Source organism: Danio rerio, chromosome 13, assembly GCF_052040795.2.
Source record: "Danio rerio strain M-AB ecotype USA chromosome 13, GRCz13ab, whole genome shotgun sequence".
Lineage (NCBI taxonomy): Eukaryota > Metazoa > Chordata > Actinopteri > Cypriniformes > Danionidae > Danio > Danio rerio.
In genome coordinates, this window is record NC_141033.1 from 48831913 (window position 1) to 48840000 (window position 8088).

The window sequence follows — 8088 nt, forward strand, 5'->3', positions numbered from 1 at the left end:
AGCCGTGAACCAAACCAACCAGTTTTAAGATAGGTTTGAACTTAAATTAAAATCAAAACTCTATTTGAAAATCTGAAAATCAGTATTGGGCTAATACATTACAAGTAATGGATATGTAATAATATTACTTTTGTAAGTAACGAGTAAAGTAATAAGTAAAGCATTACTTTAAAAGATTTTGACTTGAGTTGAGTCAACTTGAGTTAGTTTTTAGATTAATTACTTTTTTTTTTAATGCTGAATTAAAATGAATGTAATCACGTTGAATCACAGTCAGTGAGAGAGTGAGCTCCCCACGGGAACAGACAGAAACCAAGATGGAAATTTTGCATTTTATATATATATATATGTATATATATATATATATATATATATATATATATATATATATATATATATATATATATATATATATATATATATATGTATATATATATATATATATATATATATATATATATATATATATATATATATATGTATATGTATATGTATGTATATATATATATATATATATATATATATATATATATATATATATATATATATATATATATATATATATATATATATATATATATATATATATATGGCACAATGGTAATAACAATGAAAATAAAACTATAATAATATAATAATAACAATAATTACAAGTACTATATCAACTACTGCTACTAATGATGATAATGAGGAGATAACAGGAGGACAGGTCAGAACAGTGATGATAATATTAATTAACAGAAGTAGAAGTAATAATATTAATGATAATAATGATAATCAGGAGGCGATTACTAATTTATTTTTAAGGTAAGTGGTTGCAAACAATTTATATGGGCTGCATTCAATCAAACAAATTTAGTTGAACATTACTACATGTAATGTGTGTTTAAATTCAGCCCACACTAATTGTTTGCAACCACTTACCTTAAAAAATATATTAAGTAAATAAGTAAATCCTATAATTTTTTTTTCAGTGCACCCAGCTAAAAGAACACACACTGCTGTAGACTTTAGCTTGAAGAAGTGCAGAAGTGAATGCGCGGCAGATGTAAAGCTGTGTGCTGAATGAGAAAAGCAGGCTGTCGGTGGGTTTGGAGGAGGGTAGAAAAGGGTTATTGAGGACGAGGGATGATGAGGGGGGGTGAAAAATGGGTCACGCCGTTGAACACGCTCTCAGAAACACAGCTCTATGGCAACATGACAGCAGCAGATCAGCCAAAACACCGAACTGGAGCAGAATCACAATGAGCTGCAGCCAGACAGATACACACGCATCAGAAACATCAGTGTGTGTTTGTATGATTCCAAATGAACACACTCGCTAAAACATAACCGTGCTGGAACTCAATGACTGATTTAAGCTTTTATCCTCTTAGAAAACACAACAATAGACATGTTTTCCCCACATACAGCTAAAGTCAAAACTGTAAAATCTCCTGTGAGTTTTTTTCTATTTTTCAAATATTCCCCAAATGATGTTTAACAAAGCAAGGAATTTTTCACAGTATTTCCCATAATATTTTTTCTACTAGAGAAAGTCTCATTTGTGTAATTTCGGCTAGGATGAAAGCTGTTTTAATTTTTTTTTTAAAACCATTTAACGTCAACATTATTAGCCCCCTTAAGCAATATTGTTTTCGATAGTCTACAGAACAAACCATCATTCTACAATGATTTGCCTACATACCATAACTTGCCTAATTAGCTTAGTTAAGCCTTTAATGTCACTTTAAGCTGAATCTTGAACTACATCTACTCAAAAATGTTGTGCTGTCATTATGGATAAAATAAATCAGTTATTAGAAATCAGTTATTAAAACTGTTATGTTTAGAAATGTATTGAAAAAATCTCTGTTAATTAGAAATTAGGGTACAAACATACAGAAAGGCTAATGATTCTGGCTTTACATGCTTTAAATTACAACTTAATTGCTATTTAAAATTAAAAACACAGTATTTTTCTTCTCACCTATAGAGTCAAGTCCATGAATATTTGTACATCGACAAAGTTCTAACAATACTGGCTCTATACACCAACAATCAATTTAAATTGATTGAAACAAACAAGATGTGCTTTAACTGCATAATGTCAGCTTTAATTTGAGGGTGTGTGCCTCCAAATCAGGTGAACGGTGTAGGAATTACAACAATTTGCATATGTGCCTCCCACTTGTTAAGGGTCCAAAAGTAATAAGACAACTGGCTTCTATTAGCTGTTCTATGGCCAGATGTGTGTTATTCCCTCGTTATCCCAATTACAATGAGCAGATATAAAGTCCAGAGTTCTTTTCAAGTTCATTTCAGAGTTCATTTTGCATTTGGAATGTGAATTGTGTCAATGTAAAAATATATATGGACCTAATTGAACCTAAAATTTACTTGTAAATCAGTGATTGTTTATCTGTTTATAAACAATCCAAATGATTATTCCATGTATTTCCTATTATTGACAAGGTTTTACACTATTTTTCCTTTCTTTACAACATTTCGATTCACAGCCAGTCAAAAATGCTGTTCCAATGATTTAAAATAGAGTAACATACGGAATAACTGTCACACAGTAAAACACTATTCATATTACAGTTACTGTGTAATTTACAAAAAATGTTAACAGTGTTCCTACAGTAAATATAACAAACAAATCATGTGTATTTCATACAATAAACAAACAATTAAACTGAATTAAACATGAAATTTTGATGCATAAAATATGTTTTTAGTAAAACACACTTCTGTTATATTTATTTACCACTCAAGAAAATAAGCAGCAAAGTAATTACAAAAGTCAAATCATTCAATCGAATAGTTTTTATGTGTGCATTAAAACACAGAAAAAAGGTATACACATTTCCTGGGTTGTCATTTTTAGATTATATATTTGTTTAAACACTAGCACAATTAAAAACAACTGTTGATCAGTGTGTTGTAATAATAAGCTAATTAACATAAAGGAAATTAGGAAAATAATGTAAATAAAAAATATTTACAATAAATCATCTGTGGTTAACCACCAAGGGAAGAAAATTCTAAAATATTCATTATCTGTCATCAGATTAAAAAAAAAAAAACATTAATATGTAACAGCTATTTTAATAGTTACTTTCAATATTATAAATATAAATCAGTACATCGAGAATTTTATGTGTACAATAGTTCCTAAAAAAGTTTTAAAAATATCTAAATTTTTGTGTCAAACAATAATTGCAGCAAATAATGACATAAGTTTTGAGAAAAGCCGTCATTTAAGTACTGTAAGTGATGTTTAAGAAACAAATTTTGGGAGGAGAATGCACAGATATTTCAACAATTCTAACACATCATTAAAAATCATCCTAATATCACATCAGCATCAAATTAAACCCCCATAAATACCAAACTTCCCCTACCTTCATTATCTCACGACTTTAGCATCCCTCCACCACCCCGACACCTCACCTCTAAACACTATCCAGTGTCCAGACTCAGTCCTGGAGGGCCAGTGTCCTGCAGATTTTATCTCCAACTTGCTTCAACACACCTGCAAGGATGTTTCTAGAATGCTTGGCAAGAGCTTGATTAGCTAGCCCAGGTGTGTCTGATTGGGGTTGGAAGTAAACTTTGCACGACACCGGCCCTCCAGGACCGAGTTTGGGCACCCCTGATCTAGTTGGAGCATTCTGGGGCCGAACAATTCTCTTGGACCCCTCACACTTTCCTGACAAGGGGAATAACACTGTCTACACTGAGTTGGGGTGTCTTTTCTGAGCTCAGAACCCTCTCCCTAGACAGTACGCCGAATATGCTTTATTCTTCAAACATCTGTAAGTGTGAACCGTGAAATATATGATAACATGTCATTGCAAAATCATGGAGTAACTGATAAATGCATGAAAATATCTAAACAAAAATCTAGATAAATCATAATATTAATTAAAAAAATAATAAATAATAATAATAATAATAAGAAGAAGAAGAAGAAGAAGAAGAAGAAGAAGAAGAAGACTTTGTGATCTTTGTAGACTTCGAGGTTAAAATGCATCAGGTGTGTGACCATTAAGTGAGGGTTTATAATTGAAATCTTGAAAGCATTTATTTTAACCTCATATTTTGTTTATGTTTTGGTTATGTGACTTGATGTGTGCTTTATTTGTATTACCTGCCCAGCGACTGCAGACAAAATTTAGCTATATAGCTAATTCTGATGCAGTTCATTGATTGCCCATTGTCCCTGTCAAATAAAGAATTACAAAAAATGAAATAAAAATAAACAAAAAACAATGTCCAAATAATAATATACTGAATTAACACTTTTATAAATGATCCACAAAGACCCTAAAGTAATGAGTTGAGGCTGTGTAAGATTACAATAAGTTTTACACGCTGAATGATAATAAAATCAAATATAAAAGCGGCGCTGGGCCTGAAGCAGTTATGCTTTCAGCTTGAACACACACTTCCAGTTTTGCTGTAGGCGTAACTGTAAACGCAGATCAGATGTGATCTACATGTGAAGCGCAGACGCCTGTGAAAAACAACATTTAAAATCTATAAGCAAATAGTTCAGATTCGACACTCCAGGGGATTGTTCAAGTGTGGGTAAATATGCGATGCTCACTCACTGGAGAATATGTTCATCATTTTTTGTTGCTGCTGATTCATTAAAGTCTGTATTAAACTCAACATTTTTTTCTATTGTGACATATTAAAACTAAAAAGGCAAGAATGAGAAAATTTGATCTTGCACTTTTATTATTATTAACCCTTGTGTGTTGTTGGGGATGTTTCGTCCACTCTGGGGAGATTTTTGAGGCTTAATTTGGCCACAACGCTCTCTGTGTTTTAGCAACTGGAATGATTAAGCATATATATATATATATATATATATATATATATATATATATATATATATATATATATATATATATATATATATTATATATATATATATATATATATATATATATATATATATATATATATATTACTTTGGGCAGATTGATTACCCTTTGGTTTTGTTTAATAGGATTTAGGTCTGGGCTCTGGCTGGGCCACTCAAGGACACTCATCATTCACCAAGTTGTTATGAGCCACTCCATTGATATTTTGGCGGTGTGCTTGGAGTCATTAGCTATGTTTCCAAATGTTTGCAAATGCGCATAAAAAAAACAGTTGATGGAAACGTCATGATGCGCGTAAATTTTGAAAATGCGCATAAAAAACTTATGGGCCTAACTGGGTAGGATAAACTTTTTATTCGAAAAGAAAAGATGCGCATAAACTGCGATGGAAACACTTTTACAAACACAAACACAAACTCCAGCATGCGCATTAAAAAAGGTCATGTGATTTTGTTAAAGGAGATCATGTGATGATAAAAATGTGTGTGAATGGATAAAACGTCAGGCTGAGCACATTATAAAACATCTGAAATGTTGTTTTGGTCATTATAAAACGCCTTACCATTTCAGTATTAATGTTAATATATTATCAATGACCTCCAGAATCAAGAGCGCCTGGGCTCCGCATCTGACACCTTCAAACGCCACTGCGCGCTCACTGCTTGTCAGGATTGTCTTCTGAGGCGCATTCATTTAGAAAAAATTGATGCAGCTTCTCCTACTGCAGCAAATGCAGTTTTTACTGTTGATATTTGGCGCCAGTTAATCAGGAAGTGACGATTTTGTTCGATTTGACTCGTTGGATGGAAACGATGCTTCATTCGCAAAACTTTTATGCAATAATCGAGTTTTGCGCATAAAGTTTATTCACATTTTTGGATGGAAACATAGCTACTGTCCTGCTGGAAGATGAACCGTCACCCCAGTCTGAGGTCAAGAACACTCTGAAGCAGGTTTTCATTCAGGATGTCTCTGTACATTGCTGCATTCCTCTTTCGCTCTATCCTGCCTAGTCTTCCAGTTCCTGCTGCTAACAAACATCCCCCCAGCATGACGCTGCCACCACCATGCTTCACTGTAGTTTCTTATGGTCTGAGGCCCCGTTTACACTAGTGCGTTTTAGTTTGAAAACGCATAAGTTTTGCTACGGTTACGCCATCCGTCCACACTACGCCGGAGTTCTCGAGCGCCGAAAACGGAGCGTTTCGAAAACGCTGGAGAGGCCGTTTTCATTCTAAAACGCTGCTGCTCCGTCCCAGTGTGGATGGGGAAAGACGGAGACATCTGAAAACGGAGGCAGGGCTGCAAAAGTTCGCCTGTCTGATTGGGGCTTTTCCTCAATATTAAGTAGTTCACACACACAGTTCAGTCTCGCATCCTCTTCTTGTAAGTTAAGACTTCGCAAGTTTGATCAAGGCTGCAGTCTCTTCTTCTCAGTTTGATATGGAAAACATACCGAGGACACGGGTAAATCTTCAAAGGGAACAGTGTACTTTATAAATTCATTCACATCACCTTGGCTACGTTGTTTCACTTTCTCAACAATAAAATGTAAACATGATTTAAGGAACTGCCTATTTTCTTTTTAATATTAACAACTAAACAGACAGCAGAAATGTTGAGGTGTCGTGCTGCATATTTGAGCATCATCTTCACTGTGTGGATATTTATAACAAAACGGAGCCGATAACATTACTGCCTCCTTTCAATTTCAGTAAAAATACGAAACACACCCTCTCTTTTGCTGAATATCAGTTTTAATAATCGATAATTATAAAAGTATAACATACAATAAGTTTATACATTGTAGGAAATAAAGGCAAGCGATCAGTCAATGTACCTGGATTAATCATTAACTTATCTTTGCGCTTAACCAAAACATGTTACCCGTGAACAAGTAACTTAATAGATTCCAATGACCAAAGTCAGGGAATTGGCCTATGTCGTTAGATAAAGACAACAACATGAATGAAATATCACGTTTAGCAAATATAGTGAGATTAGATCCAGCGGGAGATGCTTGATGAGCAGTCCGACAAGCAGAGCTCTCATCTGGGTAGAAATGCTGGAGCGCTTGCCCGAGAGTGTGTGTGTGTGGTCACGTGATGTGCGTTTTCAGCGTTTTGGTGTGGACGGAGAGCAGTTCAGAAACGCTGGGTAAAACGCAAGTGTGGACGCGGATCATTTTCATTCTACAACGCCGTTTTAAAACTAAAACGCACTAGTGTAAACGGGGCCTGAGAGTCCTTCCATCTGGCTTCCATCTGGCCACTCGGAAATTAAATATATATATATATATATATATATATATATATATATATATATATATATATATATATATATATATATATATATATATATATAATATTTACAGTCCAACAAAAATGGCCTCATCCCGGAAATGAAAAAAAATAGTTTTTTTTTATTTACAAGGATAATGGTTAAAATGTCCAGTGCAAAAATGCAGTAACCTAATTCCCAAAAAGGTATGTACAAAAATATAGCAAGTTTCAAACCAACAAAACCAAAAGGTCAAAAATATACAACACAAAAGAAAAAACAAACTAAGTAACTACAATATATGAGTATCCAACAAAAAAAGAACTGCTCACAGTTCTTCCACAACATGCTCAGCCAGGTAAACTGACCCAGAGACTCCGCCCATCAATTGGCACAAACCATATTAGGTAAGTACATTTTCCATACTCTTTGTAACTCCGCCTTAAAGGCATTCAATCAACGTTAAACATAAACATCTGCTTAACAGACATGAATATAGATATAATATAAGCACACTCTCACACACACTCATACACTGACCAATTTAGCTTATTCAATTCACCTATAGCGCATGTGTTTGGACTGTGGGGGAAACCGGAGCACTCAGAGAAAACCAATGCCAACACGGGGAGAACATGCAAACTTCACACAGAAATGCCAGTTGACCCAGCCGGGACTCAAACCAGCAACCTTTTTGCTGTGATGCAAAAGTGCTAACCACTGCATGACTGTGTTGCACCACTTGAGGTAACTGACTTAAATAATAATAATTTAAAAAAATCAAAGAAAGTCTTGAAGCAGAAGAATATTGGTGACTTCATTTTTATGACTTTTCCCACAGTCTCTTAATATTATAGGTGTAACCAGAGTTTAAGAATGTTTTGAGCTGGATCAGATGTAGTTGAAATGCAAATGTAAATATTCAAACCCA

At 33.9% G+C, this 8088-nt stretch overlaps 1 long non-coding RNA gene across 1 annotated transcript in view; it reads right to left on the bottom strand.

The window, feature by feature from the left end:
* Positions 1-7282: 7282 nt before the first annotated feature.
* The window catches only part of LOC103912037 (uncharacterized), a 14114-nt gene continuing 13308 nt past the window's right edge, over positions 7283-8088 (bottom strand). Inside the window, exon 4 of the long non-coding RNA XR_015506395.1 lies at positions 7283-8088. This exon is cut by the window's right edge and continues 61 nt beyond it. This is a non-coding gene — a long non-coding RNA (uncharacterized LOC103912037).